The sequence below is a fragment of the Polypterus senegalus genome, chromosome 1 (assembly GCF_016835505.1).
Source record: "Polypterus senegalus isolate Bchr_013 chromosome 1, ASM1683550v1, whole genome shotgun sequence".
NCBI classification, from domain to species: domain Eukaryota; kingdom Metazoa; phylum Chordata; class Cladistia; order Polypteriformes; family Polypteridae; genus Polypterus; species Polypterus senegalus.
Genome location: NC_053154.1, coordinates 310,021,063 through 310,042,682, shown reverse-complemented (window position 1 = coordinate 310,042,682; position 21,620 = coordinate 310,021,063). Strand labels below are relative to the sequence as shown.

General features: G+C 42.2%; 1 long non-coding RNA gene across 1 annotated transcript in view; it reads left to right on the top strand.

The window, feature by feature from the left end:
- LOC120519512 overlaps positions 1-6,342 on the top strand; it is a 29,276-nt gene extending 22,934 nt beyond the window's left edge. The window contains exon 5 of the long non-coding RNA XR_005631561.1: positions 5,694-6,342. This is a non-coding gene — a long non-coding RNA (uncharacterized LOC120519512). The remainder of the gene's footprint in view (positions 1-5,693) is intronic.
- Positions 6,343-21,620: the final 15,278 nt, after the last annotated feature.

The following is a 21,620-nucleotide window of genomic DNA, read 5'->3' as shown; positions in this document are numbered from 1 at the left end:
GTCTCTGTTAGTTGCTCTTGCGAGCGGGCACATGACCAGGCAGTGTGTGTGCTTCAAGAGCATGGGTGGACGCGACAGCGCCATCTAAGAAGATTCATATTTGTCGCGGATGTGAATCGCTGTGCGCAGCGTATACAACGCTGTATTGTATGTTGCCCTCTCCAGAGTTATATCTTTTCATTCACCTACAGTCGTATAGACAATGAAGTAAGCAGTCTTTAAAACCGAGTTTTCGGTTATGACGCTCGACCGCGTGACCATAGCAAACTGTTTTACACGCTACATACAGCACCCGCATCCACGACAAACATGCGTCTTCTTAGATGCTCCTGCACTTTGTACACACCCCCCTCCCACCTCGCTACTACCGTGGTCGGGTGTCTTGGTGGATTATATACAGAAGGGCAGCCAAAACTGCACAGAGCAATGAAAAGTCTACGTGAGTCACAGGTGCATCTGGACTGTGCAAAGATAACGATTGGAGTGACGAGTTGGAGGTGGGCACATGAGCAGGCAGTGCATACTGGATGAAAAATCAGCACACTAGCATGATGGAGGGAGCGGAGTGGATGTCCTTCTCCTCTCTTCCCGTTCCACCCTCCACGCCTGAGCGCCGCACGGACGATTGTGTATTGGTTTGTTCCGTGCATTGTTACAGTGTTGCTTTTCTTGCTGATATATTACATTACCAATTTTTCAAATGTTAATTTTCTCCCTGTGCTTAAAAATCATTAAAAATACGGCCTGATTATGCAGCGTATGGTACGCCGCGGGTTGGCTAGTCAGATATAATTTGTAAAGAGATTAGATATCTTCCTGGAGGCAACTCTTTCAATTTTTTGTGTAAAGCTTAAACAATAGGAGGAGAGATATCTGTTTTGGAGAAACATTTATTACAAACATTGAACTAAAAATGTAAGCAGCACTGGTAATATATCATGCTATTATTTATTTAAAAATATGCTTCCTGTTTTGTTGAAAAACACTTAAAGATTTAAAATGAATAGGTGGTATGCAATGAATGGAATGCATGAGAGGAGATTCAATAGTAAGTACCTCCTGATGATGCAGTTTGTGGTGTCACTGGAGATACTCAGCATTTTTGAACTGCAAAAGTAAATATTGTAGTAACCCTTGAAGGAACTGTGCAGGACACCAGGTAAACTTTTCGTGGATGCTGGAGCACCTTACTTTATTAATTCAATCAAGAACAGTGTTTGGGGGTGGCAATTGGGGTGACCGCACCAGGTCCTGTGCCTAAGGGAGCCCCGCTTTTGAGGTTCGTGTGTCCCATTCGAGTGAATTTGTTAAGTTATATTCTCCATTATATATATATATATATATATATATATATATATATATATATACATATATTTGAAGAGGAACCCTTTTCAAATCCCTCTTCAAGGTCAAATTCCATCCATGTACATCTTTGAAAACATTCTATAGTCCACCTTCATCGCCCGAAAAGGATCGCCAGTGTTTCCTAAGATATGCATTCCTGCATATCGAGACTCGGAGTATACTTGCAATTTGGGTACGTTTTCTAGAAGAGGCCCTGCTAATTTCCGCATGGCACCACATCGCATTTCACAATGTCGTGGTATTGTCCTGAATTGCACTTTTTTAATAGATCATTTCATTATATTTTGATAAATTCCACATTTCAGCTTGTAAAAATTTAGCTGAATACTGCAATGAGAAAATCTGGTGTATATTAACATTATGTGTATTAAATTCGCGCACAAGATTATATAGTTCGCACATACCGATAACAGTGTTTGACGTAACTGGCCCCGCGTGGGGTTGGTCAGCCCTAGGCCTCACACACTCCTAAGGCCACCGCTGAATGTAATACAGTCCCTAACCATGGTTTTGCCTCTCGTCAACACGATGTTAAGGTCCCGGGCACACCATCAAAACAAAAAAATCACAAGCGTTTGTGGCCTCGCTCTCCACTCTAGCCAGCACCGTTGTCCTCTCTATCTCTTGCTATTCTGTCCCCACTATCCTCCTGAATCTCCCACACTCTTCAGCCACTCATTTTCTTTGTTCTCCTGGGCTCTGCCCCCTCTGTTTTGCCACTTATTTTGTCCTGTCTTTGACAGGCTGTAGTTCCAGGTGCTTCTTTTCCTCTCCTGTATGTGAATGTGCAGGGTGGGGAGGCCCAATCAGCATCACACACTACTGTATTCTTTTCTGCACATTTCATTGTGTTGTAGAATTAATTTTAAATAGAAAAAATATCCATCTGTGCTCATCAATCTGCACTCAATAACCCAAAATGGCAAAGTGAAAACATGTTTTCAGATTTACTAAAAACTCAAATGCTGATTTCTCTGATCCATAGTAGTATTCAGAACCTTTGCTACAGTGCTAAAAATTGTGCTCAGAGGTGTCCTGATTGCTTTCATTTTTCTTGAGATGTGTCTAGAACTTCATTGGAGTTCACCAGTGGCAAATGAATTGACTGGACATTATTTAGATAGGCTCACGTGGACGCAAAAGTTCATACTGCATGTCAGGACAAAAAAACGAAGCCATGAAGTCCAAAAAATGTCTCTGTAGACCTCTACAAAGATCAAATTGTGGTGAGGCATAGATCAGTGCAAGGGAATCAAAGAATTTCTAAAGCTTTGAATGCTCCCAGGAGCACAGTGACCTCAAGAATTATGAAATGGAAGAAGTTTGGAACCATCAGACCTCTTCCTAGTCTTGGTCATCTGGTCAAACCCAGTAATCGTGCCAAAGGGGCAGTGATCAAGAAATCAATGGTCACTTGATCAAAGTTTCAGAAGCTGAGATGGCACAAGGACGACAAATAAGATTTTACTAAAAATCAAAAACTGAAATCTCTCCTTCCTAGAGGTATTCAGAATCTTTCTTGTGGCACTAAAAATTGTGCTCATATACCTCCTGTTGACTTTAATTCTCCATGAGATGTTTCTAAAACTTGATTGGAGTCCACCGGTGGAAAACTGAATTGGAAGGACATTGTTTTGCAGCACTCCATTATTCAGGCATTCGTGTTAGAGTGGATAGACAGAAGCCACTCTTGAGTAAAAGGCATATAACAGACCGCTTGGACTCTGAGAACATGAGGATAAAATTTCTCTTGCCTGATCAGACAAAAACGGAATTCTCTGGACAGAACTACAAGTCCTATGTCTGGTGAAGGCCAGGCACTTCTCATCACCTGCCTAATACCTTCTCTGTAGTGATACATGGTGCAGGGACAGAATAGAGGGAAGGATGATGGGAGCCAAATACAGAGAGGCCCTTGAGGAATACCCGCTCTAAAGTACTAATGACCTCAGAATAGGGCAACAGTTCACTTTCAGCACAACAATGAATCTGAAGCATACAGCCAAGACAACACTGGCTTTGGGTCAAGTCTTAGAGTGTCTCAGCCAAAGGCCAGACTTAATCCCCACAGAACATGTCTTGATAGACCTGAAGATGGCAGTTCACTGACACTTCCCATCCAGTGTAACAGAAACTGTAAGGATCTGCCAGAAAGAATGGGATGAACCACTCAAATGTGCAAAGCAAAGTTAGTAGAGATTTACCAAGATGTCTCAAAGATGGAATTACTTGTAAAGCGGCTTCTGCAAAGTACTGAATTGTAAATAATTCTAGGAGTCAGAGATTTCAGTTTTTGATAAATAAGTATAAAAACTAAATAAATAAATACATAAATTTGCTAAACTTTCTGAAAAGATGTTTTCTCTTTGTCATTATGTGCTATAGAGTTTAGATTAAATCGATAACGCAATAAAGTGTGAAGAAAGTGAAGTGGTCTGAGTACATTCTGAATTCATTATATATGACAAATGTGTTCTGAGATTTTTCAGGTAAAGAAAAAAGAAGTTTCAAAATCAGATATTATTCATGGTGCCAGCTAAACCTGTTTTGTACTCTGTAACTCTGTACATTGGACTATAAGGACATGGATGGCATAACAAGGTTTAAGTAAATGAGAAAAATGCTTGAAATGTTAAATTTCCTTCAAGTCAAATCACCGTCTGTCGAATCAGTGCATTTCCTGTGCCAAAATACTTACTTGAATTGTATTTAAAGTAGATGTTGTGGAAGATGTGGAAGGCAAATAAGAAATCAGAGAATTGAAGAGAATTTGGGGTGCCAACTGGGCCACCCCATTTACTGCAAATGCTCAAAAAACTGAACAAAAAAGGGTATGCGGTGGCACAATAGAAAATAGGCATAGCAAGTCTCAACGGCTTCTCAAAATAATCTGCTCTCTTGAGTGGGTCTGTGTCTGGGACCTCGTTCATGTGGAACGTAGTCTCACCAACGTCTTCTGGGAGCCTTCAGGTTTATACCAGTCCTGAACGGAAGGTGTCTGAGTAAATTGAGTGATGACATGACTGGGGTGTCCTCCTCGGAGTTAGGAAACCTCTTGTCCCATCAGGTTATTGCATATCTTGTCAGAGCCTGGAAGGCGATCCTCAGCTGCCCATAGGTGACAATATAAAATCAACAAAAAGAGCTTTGCTGTTTAATTATGAATCAGATTAAATTCATCAACATTGATGCAGCATCTTCAGCTCTAGGACCAATCTGATAAGCACACTAGAAGTGTATTTTCAGAAATGACTCCCATTAATGTTTCAAAGTTTCTGTAATTACTGATTCATGAGTTCTAAAATAATCTTCTGGGAAATTAATGAGTAAGAATTGCTTCAGACTTTGGTGTTTGGTAAAAGTTCATCCCAAAAGTGCATAAGTCAAGTTTCCCTTGACAAAGACGTTTCGACCAGGCCTGCATTGTACTTTATTTCAAACTATAATGTCTCGTTATTCTTAAAATATGCTTTTGGTACAGTAATTAAATAAATGAGTACATTGATATTCTGTAGTGATCACAGAGCACTTTTCTGAATTCAAAATTAAAGACTCCTCACTAGGCCTCAAAATATCATCACAAACGATTACCGTATATACTCACATACAGTATAAGTTGGGTCCTGAAACCCAAAAAATCGATCATAAAATCAGACCCCTACTTATACACCCATTCAAAAATGTGACACTTCGACCTCACATCAGTTTCTCAGACGCATCAAATTTTGTTGCAGCAGCGCATTTACCAATTTCTTTCACTACTTCAACGATGTTTAATTTAAAACCAGCTTCATATTTTCTTCTAATTGAATGCTCCATCATAGATGAGGGATGTTCTTAAGATAAAGGTGTATGAAGGTGTGAGATACAAAAAACACAAAACAGTGTAAACATAACTTTGGAATAGTTTGGTTATTACCGTGTGGTCACGTAGGCACAACAGAGAGACAGAGAGAGAGGTGAGGAGCACACGCTGATACAGCTTATTGCCGCATATATAGAAAATAAGGCTGTGTGGACCGTGGTGACTCTCTCAGGTGGGTGTTAGCATATCATAATCTCTTGGGCCAATAGCGTGAGTTTTCCGCATTCAACTTATAAGACCAACATTATAAAATACCAGAAATTTTACTGTGAAATCTAGTCCCGACTTATCCGTGGGAGAACTTATCCGTGAGTATATAAGGTATATATTTCTTTATTTTTTGTTGTCCCTCAATTGTTTGTTCTATAAAGTTCCTTATGATGGGACTCGCTTCAAAAGACATTAAGTAAGAATTATTGATTAATTTAATTTATTATTCTTACATTTTTTTTCTCTTCCCTAGAATGACCTACATTATGCTGAAGTGGTGTCTGCTGAAAATCGAAAGAAAAGGAATGAAGAAGTGAAAATAAACACAACGTATGCTGAAGTGCAGATGAGAAAAGCTTTATAAAATTGAATTTCAAAGAATGAATGAATCATCAACACTGTGAAAATGAGAAAAAGAAAATATTTTGTATTCTATATGTAAATATGTATTTTTTGCATAAGTTACAGATGATCATTGGATTACCAAATGCTTACAGAACGACTGAGTAATATATTATTTTTTTGTATTTTGTTTTTCTGCCTTAATCATTTTTTCCTTCTTTGTAATGTCATAACATGCTCCATTTTCTTGTAGCGATAACTCCATCATCTTGTAAGACAATGAATGTAATGAGGTTTATTTAACAAAGATATTTCACATATACAGAAAATTTGGCCACTGCATTTGTAATTGTGCAGTTCAGTAAAATAAACAGCGACAGAGCATGAATGTGTATCAAGTTCTATAAGGAAATATCTGGCCAGAAAGTGAAAAAAGATGGTAGCACACTCTTATTTTGAGTAATTGGGACTGACATTACAAAGCAGATGATTTATAGTATTTCATAAATATAAAACATATGGAGCAATCGCTTGCAAATGTAATACAGTGGTGTGAAAAACTATTTGCCCCCTTCCTGATTTCTTATTCTTTTGCATGTTTGTCACACAAAATGTTTCTGATCATCAAACACATTTAACCATTAGTCAAATATATCACAAGTAAACACAAAATGCAGTTTTTAAATGATGGTTTTTATTATTTAGGGAGAAAAAAAATCCAAAACTACATGGACCTGTGTGAAAAGTAATTGCCCCCTAAACCTAATAACTGGTTGGGCCACCCTTAGCAGCAATAACTGCAATCAAGCGTTTGTGATAACTTGCAATGAGTCTTTTACAGCGCTCTGGAGGAATTTTGGCCCACTCATCTTTGCAGAATTGTTGTAATTCAGCTTTATTTGAGGGTTTTCTAGCAAGAACCACCTTTATAAGGTCATGCCATAGCATCTCAATTGGATTCAGGTCAGGACTTTGACTAGGCCACTCCAAAGTCTTCATTTTGTTTTTCTTCAGCCATTCAGAGGTGGATTTGCTGGTGGTTAGTGGCAGCACCCCCTCTCCATTCGAGGTGGTATTGCATATCTAGAAAGTACTTGAAGGGTGATCCTCTGATGCGCATGTGTGACAAGTCATTATTGTCACATGAGAAATGTGGGCGTTCATGTGTTAATAAACTACTCCACTAATGTTCCTCCTAAGGAGTGGCTGGCCTGGTAAACACAATTTTTTTCATGTGAGCAACAAGTTCTAAATACTAACAATTTTGAGCACCAGTATTAGCAACACATTTCTGTCAATAGCACAAAAAAAATTACACACATGATTATTTACTATATTGTAAATTTAATATTCCTCATGACCCTGTGTTAGGATATAGCGGGTTCAACAATGAATTACTAAATTTAATATTAAAAACATCAAAATATTAACTGAACTGATAAAACAAAGTAAGTTTATTTCTTCTAAGAATATCGCTGAAAATTCAAAATGTTTCTCTTCCTACCTCTTCTGTCTTCCATAAGTCATAAACTCCATGAACATATCATTGTCGAATATTTCTCTGCTGCAAGTGAACTATAATTCTTAGAGCAATGTAAGAAGTCACAAAATCAACTGGAATGTTCAAGCAAAATATAGAAAAAAACTTGATCTAAATCCATGAAGTAGTTCTCTTGTTCGCTAACTAAGCGGAGTTAAGGTTACGCCCGAGGCAGACGCGTGCGTAAGGAGGGCCCCGGTCCCCTCCCCACAGCCCAATGAGTCTCTCTCGGATTCACGCTAATAAATCGGTACCGCAAGTGAACTATGATACTTAGTGTGATGAGAAAATTGCAAAATCAATGGAATGTTCAAGAAAATTATAGAAAAAAACTCGATCTAAATCTGCTAAGTAGTAAAGCGGACAGACATACAAATGGGTCTAAAAAACTATCAGATGTTTCGCGCTTGGGCCACGAAAGTTTTAAAACCATTTCTTAGCAAGCACCTATGGGCCAAGGGTAACCTTCATGCCAAATTTCAAGTCCCAAGTCCTCATGGTTTGGGAGATTTTGTGATGAGTCAGTGGTATTAGGCTTTTATATATATATAGATTACATTAAATCCTCTTTCACAGTTAGCACTTGAGGCCTGGAATGTGCCACAGATGTCCAAAAGTGAAAACAGCTCCTTGAAGCGATCCTGTGGTTTAGTAAATGTAACCATATCTGAAAATGTCTTTACAGTTCCAGTGTCTAATTTTAACTTACTCGGTACATCGAACCTTATTTGGCGGTTTAAATGTAATCCGCCACTACAGCTTTGACACATCCTTAAAACTTTTGCCTTTTTAAGAGATGACCTGCAAAAAACTGAGTAAATTGTCTGTAGTAAAGTCTGCAAGTCACACATCAGTGAATCATTTTCTGAGCATCATCTCTACTCAGGTCCTCATGACATGCCTCATGATGTCACTCTGATAAGTGTGGAATGGACTGATGCAGAAGAGCAACTACACCTTTTCATTGGGCCTGCAAGACTGATGCACCATACGAGGCAAACATCACCATTTAGCATAAATTTTATTTGTTTTGCATATAAAACTGTTTAAAACCATATAATGCTGTTTCCATATAAAACATCCCAGAGTCTTTTTGGTTTGACACGACAAGCTTCACTCATTTGGATTTGGGGATTTACTGCCATTCACCTCTGCAGATCCTCTCCAGCTCTGTCAGGTTAAATGGAGATGATCAGTGGAAAGCTATCTTTAGGTTCAAGTCCAGGCTCTGGTTGGACCATTCAAGGAGAATTCACAGAGTTGTCCCTAAGCCACCTTTGTGTTGGCTTTGCTTTGTCCTATTGAAAGGTAAACCTTCTGTCCAGTCTGAAGTCCAGAACACTCTGGGCAGGTGTTTATTAAGGATATGTTTGTACTTTACTTTATTCTGCTTTTCCTTGATCCTGCCCAGTCTCCCAACCACTGATGCTGCCACGACCATGCTTCACCGTTGGAATGGTATTGCATAGGCAATGAGCAATGCTTGGTTTCCTCCAGACATGATGTTAATATATAGTGATGAGAGAATCTTGCTTATACAGTCTAAAAGTCCTTTAGGTACCTTTCCAAACTTCAAGGAGTGCTTCCATGTTTCTTACTGAGGAGAGTCATCTCTCTAGGAACTCTTTTGTACAGCATTGATTGGGGAACTCCTCCTTGAACCGTCACCTTATCGTGGTGGAGGGGTTTGCGTGTCCCAATGATCCTAGGAGCTATGTTGTCCGGGGCTTTATGCCCCTGGTAGGGCCACCCAAGGCAAACTGGTCCTAGGTGAGGGATGAGACAAAGAGCGGTTCAACAAACCTCCAATGAAGAGCAAAAACTTTGGACGACGTTTTCCCTTGCCCGACGCTGGTCACCGGGCCCCCTCTGGAGCCAGGCCTGGAGGTGGGGCTCGATGGCAGCCCTGGTGGCCGGGCCTGCACCCATGGGGCTCGGCCGGGCACAGCCCGAAGAGGTAACGTGGGTGCTCCTCCCCATGGGCTCACCACCTATGGGAGGGGCCAAGGAGGTTGGGTGCAGTGTGAGTTGGGTGGTGGCCGGCGGGACCTTGGCGGTCTGATCCTCGGCTACAGAAACTGGCTCTTGGGACGTGGAATGTCACCTCTCTGAAGGGGAAGGAGCCTGAGCTAGTGCGCAGACTCACCTCGACGCACAGCTTGGACTCTGGAACCAATCTCCTCGAGAGGGGCTGGACTCTCTACCACTCTGGAGTTGCCCCGTGAGAGGCCGAGCAGGTGTGGGCATACTTATTGCCCCCACTGGAGCCTGTGCATTGGGGTTTACCCCGTGGACGAGAGGGTGGCCTCCCTCCGCCCGGGTGGGGAAGGGTCCTGACTGTTGTTTGTGCATATGCCAACAGCAGTTTGGAGTATCCACCCTTTTGGAGTCTCTGGAGGGGTTGCTAGAGGGCATACCTTCTGGGATTCCCTCGTTTTGCTGGGAGACTTCAATGCTCGTGGGCAATGACAGTGAGACCTGGAAGGGCGTGATTGGGAGGAATGGCCCCGATCTGAACCCGAGGGTGTTTTGTTATTGGACTTCTGTGCTCGCCACGGATTGTCCATAACGAACACCATGTTCAAGCATAAGGGTGTTCATATGTGCACTTGGCACCAGGACACCCTAGGCCTCAGGTCGATGATCGACTTTGTGGTCGTGTGTCGGACTTGCGCCATATGTCTTGGACACTCGGGTGAAGAGAGGGGCGGAGCTGTCAACTGATCACCACCTGGTGGTGAGTTGGCTTCGATGGTGGGGGAAGATGCCGGTCAGACCTGGTAGGCCCAAACGTGTTGTGAGGGTCTGCTGGGAACGGCTGGCAGAGTCCCCTGTCAGAAGTAGCTTCAACTCCCACCTCCGCAGAACTTCAACCACGCCCCGAGGGAGGTGGGGACATTGAGTCCGAATGGGCCATGTTCCGTGCCTCTATTGTTGAGGCGGCTGACCGGAGCTGTGGCCGCAAGGTGGTCGGTGCCTGTCGTGGCGGCAATCCCCAACCCGCTGGTGGACACCGCGTGAGGGATGCCGTCAAGCTGAAGAAGGAGTCCTATAGGACTTTTTGTCCTGTGGGTCTCTGGAGGCAGCTGATAGGTACCGCAGGCCAAGCGAACGCTGCTTCGTTGTTGCTGAGGCAAAACTCGGGCATGGGAGGAGTTTGAGAGGCCATGGAGAACACTTCGGACGGCTTCGAGGAGATTCTGGTCCACCGTCCGCGCCTCAGGAGGGGAAGCAGTGCAGTGTCAACACCGTATATGGTGGGGATGGTGCGCTGCTGACCTCACTGACGCTGGGTCGGTGGGAGGAGTACTTCAAGACCTCCTCAATCCCACTAACATGCCTTCCATGAGGAAGCAGAGCCTGGGGACTCTGAGGTGGGCTCTCCCATCTCTGGGACTGAAGTCACCGAGGTGGTCAAAAACTCCTTGGTGGCAGGGCCCGGGGTGGATGAGATACGCCGAGTTCCTTAAGGCTCTGGATGTTGTAGGACTGTCTTGGTTGACACGCCTCTGCAACATCGCATGGACATCGGGACAGTGCCTCTGGATTGGCAGACCGGGTGGTGGTCCCCTCTTTAAAAGGGGACCGGAGGGTGTGTTCCAACTATAGAGGGATCACACTCCTCAGCCTCCCTGGAAAAGTCTATTCGGGGTTCTGGAGAGGAGGGTCCGCCGGATAGTCGAACCTCGGATTCAGGAGGAACAGTGTGGTTTTCGCCCTGGTCGGAACAGTGGACCAGCTCTTCACCCTTAGCAGAGTCCTGGAGGGTGCATGGGAGTTTGCCCGACCGGTCTACATGTGTTTTGTGGACTTGGAAAAGGCATTCGACCGTGTCCCTCGGGAATCCTGTGGGGTGCTCGGGAGTATGGGGTACCGGACCCCTGATAAGAGCTGTTCGGTCTCTGTACAACCGTGTCAGAGCTTGGTCCGCATTGCCGCAGTAAGTCGAGCCCGCTTCCAGTGAGAGTTGGACTCGCCAGGGCTGCCCTTTGTCACCGATTCTGTTCATAACTTTTATGGACAGAATTTCTAGGCGCAGCCAGGGTGTTGAAGGGGTCCGTTTGGTGGACTCAGGATTGGGTCACTGCTTTTGCAGATGATGTTGTCCTGTTTGCTTCATCAGGCCGTGATCTTCAGCTCTCTGGATCGGTTCGCAGCTGAGTGTGAAGCGGCTGGGATGAGAATCAGCACCTCCAAATCCAGAGCATGGTCCTCAGCGGAAAAGGGTGGAGTGCCCTCTCAGGGTTGGGGGAGAGATCCTGCCCCAAGTGGAGGAGTTCAAGTATCTCTGGGTCTTGTTCACGAGTGAGGGAAGAATGGAGCGTGAGATCGACAGGCGGATCGGTGCGGCATCCGCAGTGATGCGGCTCTGCATCGGTCTGTCGTGGTGAAAAAGGAGCTGAGCCGTAAGGCAAAGCTCTCAATTTACCAGTCAATCTACGCTCCTACCCTCACCTATGGTCATGAGCTATGGGTAGTGACCAAAGAACGAGATCGCTAATACAAGCGGCTGAAATGAGTTTCCTCCGCAGGGTGTCTGGGCTTTCCCTTAAAGATAGGGTGAGAAGCTCAGTCATCCGGGAGGGGCTCAGAGTAGAGCCGCTGCTCCTCCGCATCGAGAGGAGTCAGATGAGGTGGCTCGGGCATCTGATCAGGATGCCTCCTGGACGCCTCCCTGGTGAGGTGTTCCGGGCACGTCCAACCGGGAGGAGGCCCCGGGGAAGACCCAGGACATGCTGGAGGGACTATGTCTCCCGGCTGGCCTGGGAACGCCTTTGGGATTCTCCCGAAGAGCTGGAAGAAGTGGCCGGGAGAGGGAAGTCTGGGCTCTCTGCTTAAGCTGCTGCCCCGCGACCCGACCTCGGATAAGCGGAAGAGGATGGATGGATGGATGGATGATTTGTGAAGGTTTGCCAAGATGCTTGCCCTTCTGGAGGTTTCTTCATCTCCTCCCAGGTTCTCTGTAGCTCAACCAGAGTGACTATTGGCTTCTTGGTCACCAAGACTTTTCTTCATCGATTGCTCCGTCAGAGTCATGGTTGCTCCAAACTTCATTTAAAAAGTATGGTGGCCAATGTGCTCTTGGAATACTTCAGTGCAGCAGGAATTTTTCGTAACCTTCCCCAGATCTTTGTCTTGATATGATCCTTTCTCTAAGTCCTGAGGTTTTTGCTCACCTGTGGAACTTCTATAGACAAATGTGTGCCGTTCCTGATTGAGTCCAGTCAATTTAGTTGACCACAAATGTACTCTGAAAAAGGTGTAGAAACATCTCAATGATGATCCATATAATGGAGTGCACCAGAGCCAAAAAGTGTAAGAAGCAACAGCTCCGAATACTAGTGTCAATGGGATATTTCAGCTGTTAATTTTTAACAAATTTGCAAAAACTTCTAAAATCCTGCTTTCACTTTGTCAGTCTGAGGTACTAAGTGTCATGTGATGTGGGAAAAATAAATGATTTTAATATATGGCTGAAGCACAACAAAATATGAAAAGAGTGAAGGGCTATGAAAACATTTTGAAAGAACTGTAACTGTTTTTCAGTATTGATTAACAAAGAGCCAGTTGGCAATATGGGACAAGAAAATAAAACCTTCAGTCAGCAGCAATACTGGGGAAAATAAACCTCTAGAGGGATGCTGGTCACTTAGAACAAACCAAGTCCTGGAGACTTCAGCCAACTGTCCTCTTACCTGAGCTGAACAACCTTATAAGACAATTGAATCCTTTTATCTTTGGAATCCATGGAGCTCCTGGCCACTTTACTATAAGCAGAGTAATGCAGCTTTGGCACCAAGTGTGACAGAAGGATACCATGAGAATAAATGGAATAGAGAAGAAGGCCAGTAATAGGTCTGAATTTAAGCATCCATATATTTTGGCTTAAATTACTAACAAATACAGACACCCTCTAAAAAGCCATTCCGTTTTAATAAGGGTGTCCCATACACAAGGTGTTGTGTGGCCCTTCTGTTGTTTTATTCATTTTTCGAGTCCTTAATAGACCAGCATCTTGAGCTCATCATGAGAGTTTCAGTTTGTATGTAATGATGAATTTAGAAATGTAAAGCATCGGCCATTCATGCATTTGAAAAATCAGCCCTGTATGCCACATCCTACTTCTAGCAATTCCTGCCGCAGCATTTTAAATTAACTGAATGTTACAAATAGAATGCTTTGAACAGACTGTAAATATTTCCATTTAACTAGAAATAAATGTGTGAATTAACTAGAAATAACCTTGAGTTTGAAGTATTTTTACACTGGAAATAACAGGTATTATTAGACAGTGTCATAATGTGTGTTTCGGCCAAAGATAACTCTTAAGTTATGTACCAAATTTGTTAAAGTAATTTTTAGTCCAGCTGCTTTAAAAAGTGATAGGACATTGTTGTATTCTCACAACATTTTTTTTATCTATTCAGAAATAAATAATTCTTACTTGTCAAAACGTTTGACTCTTTGGCATATTAATTAACAACAAAAAAGCAGAAACATCATTTGGTCTCAAGGAAAGAAAGAACTGATTGTTATCTGCATGAAAGTGGAAGCAGATATGATGTCTTCTGCTGATATCGCCCACCGGAAGAATGTATAGCAAAAAATAGCTAAAGTCTGACTATTGAGCCCTGAGGGAGAGCAAACATAGCAAGAATAGAATCACACAGTGCTAGAATCACATTTCTGTTTGATGCAAAGACAAGATTTAGGGGTCAGAAAAAAAAACTGGGGTCCCAGTTAGGATGTCCCATTTAATTGGTGACTAAATTCATTCAAGGGTTTATTGGCATTGTGACCATATCGTTTCCAAAGGTAAAGCTTGCAGTAAGTCCCATCCTTCATGAGAGCTGGTCCTATAATGAACACTCAATTCTGGTTGAGGTGCGCCAGAGAATGAGGTGGAGGGGAAGTGACGTCACACTTTTTTCCTCTCCGAGTGTGAAAATGAAACATTAGTTCTTCGCTCTAGATAGACCCAATAAACCCTCCCCATGCTTGTGTGTTTGACAACAGAGTGAAACCAATGTAATATATGTAAACTAACAGGGCATCATTTAAAAGGTGTTGAGTTATCCGTTATCAACGGGTGATGAAATTTCATTGAACTTAATATGGTCCTCAACAGATGAGAGTCGTGTGAAACCTGCCTTCATGTGCACAGTAACATTGTCCAGTATTTTCTTGTAGATATTGCACCACTCCTGTTTTGTCATTTGCTGACTGGTAGTCTAAAATTAACTTCACTTCACCTCTGCTCAAACTGATCATAAAAGAAGCTGATGTCATCATTTCAGTGATCTAGTGATTAAAGTGTGTCATTTACAATGCACAGCAGAGCTATACTGTATGAGGTTAGATACAGTATCGCTTGGTTTAGTTCTTATTTATCAAATCGATTCCAGTATGTACAGAAATGTGCTGACAGTACTCCATCATTATACACAGAAGTTCAATATGGTGTCCCACAAGGCTCAGTACTGGGACCTTTACTGTTTTCACTTTACATGCTTCCACTGGGATCTCTCATTAGGAAACATAATGTTAATTTTCACTCGTATGCAGATGACACCCAGTTATACTTTTCATTTAAATCAAATGAATTTTCTCCGATGTTGTCTTTAATTAGTTGTGTTAGTGAATTAAAGGAGTGGATGAATGATTATACTTGTCTTTAAATACAGATAAAACAGAGATGTTAATTGTTGGAGGGAATGACGCTGATCACAGCAATATTTTGTTGTCATTTAACTCAGTTGGAATCCCAATTAATTTTACTGAATCAGCCTGCAATCTAGGAGTTATCTTTGACTCTAGCATGTCATTTAAAGCACATATTATAAAGTTGTCCAAAACATGTTTCTTCCATCTTAAAAATGTAGGAAATCAAGGCACTTTCTAAATAAACCGGATTCTGAGAAATTAATTCATGCATTTATCTCTAGTAGGATTGACTACTGCAATGCGGTGTTCACTGGCTGTTCAAACTGTTCTTTATTCAGCCTCCAGTTAATCCAAAATGCCGCTGCAAGAATTATTACAAGAACAAGAAAATATGAACACATAACTCCAGTTCTTAAATCCTTACACTGGCTCCCAGTTAAGTTTAGGGCAGATTTCAAAATCCTCCTTTTACATATAAAGCATTAAATGGCCAAGGTCCGCTTACTTGTCTGAACTTATCATGACTTACAAACCTGAGCGCACATTAAGATCTCAAGATGCCGGTCTGCTTAGGATTCCAAGGATTAATAAAATAACAGTGGGAGGTCGAGCTTTTAGTTACAGGGCCCCTAAACTGTGGAATGGTCTTCCTGCTTCTATAAGAGATGCCCCTTCAGTCTCAGCTTTCAAATCCTGGCTGAAAACTCAATTTTTTGACAGTTTTATTTAGAAATAGGGTAATCATTTCTGCTTGTGTAAATGTTCTTGAAAGGAAGGAAGTGAAGAAAGCAGAGGCTACCACTTTTCTTCCCTTTACACTTCTGAAAATGAAGAACTCATTTATTTATGTATTTGTTTGTTTGTTTTTATGTTATTTTTCTTTCTTCAGAAAACAATATAATAATAATAGTAGATGTTATTATGCAATGGGAATAACCAAATTCAACTAATCTAAACAAAGCACAATAGAAATTATTTTCTGGAAAAGAGTAACAGGTGTTAATGTGGTTAAAGGAACTGAAAATGTTACTTAGTGTACTGCACAAAAATTCATTCACCAATTAAAAGAGATAATTTATGAAGTATTATCCAGATAATAGTGCTGACTTTGTAGGTCTATGGTGCCTACTGCAGTGTTAAAGTTTTCTCAGTTATTTTGCACCAGCTCTCTAATGACACCTCAAGATGTCAAAACAGGATGTGAATTACTCCACAACACTTCATTATTTGTGCACAACAGAATTGTATTTTTCATTTTTTTTTTACAAATTGCAAATATTGTAATACATATGTGTATTATTATTATGTGAGACTTGCCATTATTATTATTATTATTATTATTATTATTATTATTTGTGAGACCAGGTACGTTTATCAGGTTCATCTACTCCTACCCTTGAATATTAACCCTCACAGATACGCACACACATATCGAGAGCAATCCTATCCCACAAACTCATCAGCGGTGCCAATTGCCAATCACTCTGCAATATTCCACAAAGGATTCACAGGGACTCGATATCACCAACTCTAACAAACATGTGGCTGTCATCATGACACACATAAAAGCTCAAGCCTTTTTCTCACATGCCACTTACTAACTCAACTATGTCTTTCTTTTACTGCAGTTGTTCTAAAAACTGAAAAGCAACCTCAATGGCTTTAATAAACCCAATGGATAAGAAAGCACCGATCTAACCCACTCTATGTACTTTCTTATTATTTCAATCACTCTAGATAAAAGACAAAGAAAATATAAAAGCAAAGTGATATTTATTAATGTATAAAAATACCAAGTAGAAGAAAATGTAATAGCTCAAAAAAATTAAAGGAATGTAATGTGTTAGTAAGGAAAGGATGGCACATCATTTGATGGAAATGAAAATGATCAGCTTACAGAGGGATGAATTCAAAGACACCCCGAAATCACAGAGAACAAATGATGTGGCAGGCAGGCGAGTCCATTTTGATGAAATTTCATTGCAGCAAATTGTACTCAGTAGCTTGTAAGCCGCCCCCCACCCCCGGTTGTATGCATGCCTGACAATGTCCGAATGAGATGATGGATGGTGTCCTGGGGGATCTCTTCCCAGATCCGGACCAGGGCATCACTGAGCTCCTGGACAGGCTGAGGAGTCGGATGGACTGAAACATAATGTCTCACCCAGAGATGTTCTATTGGATTGAGGTCAGGCGAGCAGAGCATGGGGGGTGACAGTCAATGGTATCAATTCTTTCATCCTCTCACCACAAGAGGCTGGGCACTGTGGTGCACCAGGAGGAACCCAGTACCCAAAACACCAGCATAGGATCTGAAAATGTGTCCAAGGATTGCATCCCGATACCTAATGGCAGTCAAGGTGCCGTTGTCTAGCCTGTAGAGGTCTGTGTGTCCCTCCATGGATATGCCTCCCCAGATATACCATCACTGACCCACCACCTAACCATTCATGCTGAACGATGTTACAGGCAGCATAACGTTCTCCATGGCTTCTCCAGACCCTTTCACGTCTGTCACATGTGCTCAGGGTGAACCTGTTCTCAGGTCACCAGTGGTGGACCTGCCAATTCTGGTATTCTGTGGAAAATGCCAATCGAGCTTCAAGATGCCGAGTGGGAAGTGAGCACAGGGCCCACTAGAGGACGTCAGGCCCTCAGGCCACCCTCATAAATGTTTCTGATTGTTTGGTCAGAGACATTCAAACCAGTGGCTGGCCTGCTGGAGGTCATTTTGTAGGCTCTGGCAGTGCTCATCCTCTTCCTCCTTGACAAAACAAGCAGATACCAGTGGGTCCTGCTGATGAGTTAAGGACCTTCTACAATGGGCTTTGTCCAGCTCTCCTAGAGTAACTGCCTGCCTGTCTCCTGGAATCTCCTCCATGTCCTTGAGACTGTGCTGGAAGACACAGCAAACCTTCTGGCAATGGCATGTATTGATGTGCCTGCCATCCTGGAGAAGTTGGACTATGTGTGCCACCTCTGTAGGGTCCAGGTATGGCCTTGTGCTACCAGTAATGACACTGACCATAGTCAAATGCAAAACGAGTGACAAAACAGATGAGGAGGGACAAATGTCAGTGGCCTTCATCCTGTTAACCCATTCATTTCTGTTTTGGGGGTCGTCTCTCTCATTGTTCCCCGTCTAATGTGCACCAAAGCAGCTGAAACTGACGAACAAGCCCCTCTGCTACTACACTGACCAGAATAGCCCAGAGGTTTCATTGACTTGATGCTATACTCTCATTAAAAAGTTTTTCTTGAGCAGTATATATTGCAAAGTTAAGTTATAAACTATCTTAGTAAAGCTCACTGAAAATCATAAATGTCAAGGGATGGATGTTGTCATTTTGATTTGGCGGTTGATGTTATTCTTAGGTTAACTTCACTGACATCGAGATGAAATGCTCTCAGGTGCCTCAATCTCTGACATTGCTTCCTCTGTTGCATTTCTGTAGTTTTTTTTGCCATTTTATGCCCTTGGAGGAGCCATTTTTATGTTAAAATTCCCACATGGGATTTTTAACATGTGACATTGCACACATTTTATTAGTTATCTTGTCCTGATGACAAATGATTTTGATCAGAGTCCTCCACATTCCTTACTTTCTCAAGCTACAAACTAATTCTGTAATTTCTGGTTTTATGGTGCCCATCCGTTCCCAGGTTATAAATTAAATAAAACTGGTTCTGAGGCAACTGTAGTTATTTTCCATTTCCAGGTCATAAACTAATTGAAAAGAAAACCGACTGGAACAAATGCATAAACTGCTAGTGTAAGAAATGCTTGCAATGCCCATAATTAAACTCCTGTAAATTCAATTCATCCTAGTTTGTTTGAGCAAAATAATTAAAATTTAATATAAACTGTCTGTAGTTGAAAAAATGGAAAGGTTTCTACTCCATGACAACATGAAGCAAAGTGACAACAACAACAATAACACAATTTCTTTCTACAGCATATTTTCATACAAAGGATGTCAATCAATGTGCTTTACAAGATGTAGTTATATGCAAAGAAAAACAAATAAAATTTAGAAAAGAACAATCATGAATACATAGCATACAAAAGATAAATAAATAATACACGCTTACTGTACATAAGAAAGATATCTAATTTACATAAATAGAGTACTTAAAATGTTATATAATCTGACCACTGCCGCAGGGCGATCGCAGACTCTCTTCAGAAACCCCCTCTTAAACAGTTTTCCAATGGGAAACAACCACACTCTTACAGCTCTGCTTGGCGGGATCAGCTGCTAGCTTGCCAAACAAGTGGCTTCGAACATTTAAAAGACCGAGCCGCGGCCATCCTGAGGTCTCATTCTCCTGTCTCTCTTCCCCTCTGCTCCGGTCACTGATTCTGAGCTGCTGTAGCCTGAAATGGAGGACTTTATGCTCTTTTGACCAGGAGTCAGGGTTGAGGTGTCAAGTTTAACAGCTGTTTCTTGTGAGGCCGGATCGTTTTTGAAAAAAACTTGTGTTTGTAGCTGCCTGGATAATTGGATTTAAGTTTGTACTCCTTGGAAACCCTCCTGTACTCTACTGAGCAACTTTGAGACCCAACCAATATATGTATATATATATTGTATATATAGTCACAGGTGGCTGGGGGGGCGACTTAGCCAGGACACCCCAGAGGACCGGAGGAGGGCTTACGCCTCCCCCAGACCATGTGGTGGCGACCGCCCTGGTGGCTTTGGGGACCACGGGTACAGAGCTTTGAAGCTCAACCCTGTAGGAGTCCATTGTTACCGCCAGGGGGTGCCCCAATGCCTATGGAGCCCTGGACCTCAGCACTTCTGCCACACCTGGAAGTGCTAGGGGGAAGAGGATCAGGGACACCCAGAGTGCTTCTGGGTGTGCAGCCGGCATTTCCGCCATACTGGGGAGTGCCGACGGAAGATTGTTGGGAGGCACCTGGAACCCATCCGGGTGATTATAAAAGGGGCCTGAAGAGAAGTGAGAGGCATTGATTGTGAAACGGCCTGGACTTTTGGGGGAGTTTTGGGGTTGTGTGTCACATTTGTAAATAGTTATGTATAATAAGCATGTGTGGGTTGAACCATCGCTGTCCGCCTGTCTGTGTCCAGGCCAAGCTCCACAATATATATTGAGACAGATAGGGGATGCTCTCGCTCCCTTGAACCACTGTCCACGACTTCAGACACCAGGTAAAATTCCACAAGTTAACTTTTTTTAAATGCCACAGTGCACAAAACACCCTCTCCTCCACTATACTCATAAATAATCACAATAATACAAATAAACAATCCTCCACTCCCAGACGCGTTGCCACCCTTCCACCCAGCTCAGCTCGCCGTCTGGGAGCTCTCACAGTCCTTTTATATTCCCTGACCCAGAAGTGTTCCCAATCCCCAGTCCATGTGATCCTGTATCACTTCCGGGTCAGGAAAAAGTTCTTTCTTCAACCTGGAAGCCCGTCGCTTCTTCCCTTGATGAACTTCCGGGTCATAGGGCACAAATAAGTCTTTGGTCCTCCCTGCATCTCCCTCTTGCTGTCCCTGTGGTATCCAGCAGGGTCTTGTATAAAAACTACATAGTCCATGACTCCCTGCTGGTCTTCGGGGCACCTCCATACTGCAGGGAGGACTCCATCTGGCGGCCTGGGGGTATTGGCTGGGATGACAAGTCAGCCACATCTCACTATATAGATAGATAGATAGATAGATAGATAGATAGATAGATAGATAGATAGATAGATAGATAGATAGATAGATAGATAGATAGATAGATAGATAGATAGATAGATAGATAGATAGATAGATCTTATGGAAAGCACCTGAGCTGTAGCATAAACTTTATAAATGACTTCATACAATCTTTCTAAAACAAGGCAAGGTATATAATTCCACATTCATAGAAAAGGCAATATTACAATCTTTAGGAAATGTCAAAGCTTTCATGATTCAGTATAACATTACAGATACAGCTTCTGTCTAACTATAGTGTGACACTTTGGAATTGCAGCTAAGTTGTGTGACGATTTATTGATTTGTTTTTAAATCAGTTGTATTTTTTGCCATTCTTGTTCGTATCTTGTCTGTAACATAACATCAGCAAAACTAAGGAGCTGCTCATTGTCTCTAGCTGCACTAAAGAACCTCAATGTCTGGTCATTATTCAAGGAGTGGATGTAGAGATGGTCCTCTCCTACCTGGGGGTCCACATTAATGAGAGGTTGGATAGCATTTTACATAAAATAAATGTTCTTACATTGTTCTTCTGTTTATTTTTAGGCTTCATCTTAGAATATTCAACATAGTGGGCCTTGTGACAGGTTGGGATTTCCGTTTTCAGTCAGGCATCATGGGTGGTTGCACAGAACTTTGATCAGGGGATGCTGATTCAAAACACCGCAATAGAAGAACTGAAAAATAAAGAGTAATAAAGATGGCAGATTCATTGATGAAAATGATAATTCTATCCATGTCTAAGGTATGAAGAGCAGAACTAAATTGAACCTATGAAAAAACAAAATGATAAAAGTGTGATTTTAGGAGTAAAGTTCAGCAGTATTAACCTGGCATTTCTCGATTAGTAAAATATTCCACATTTTTGGTGCACAACAGCAAAAGGTGGCCTCACCACTTCTTTTACAGTATGCTTAGC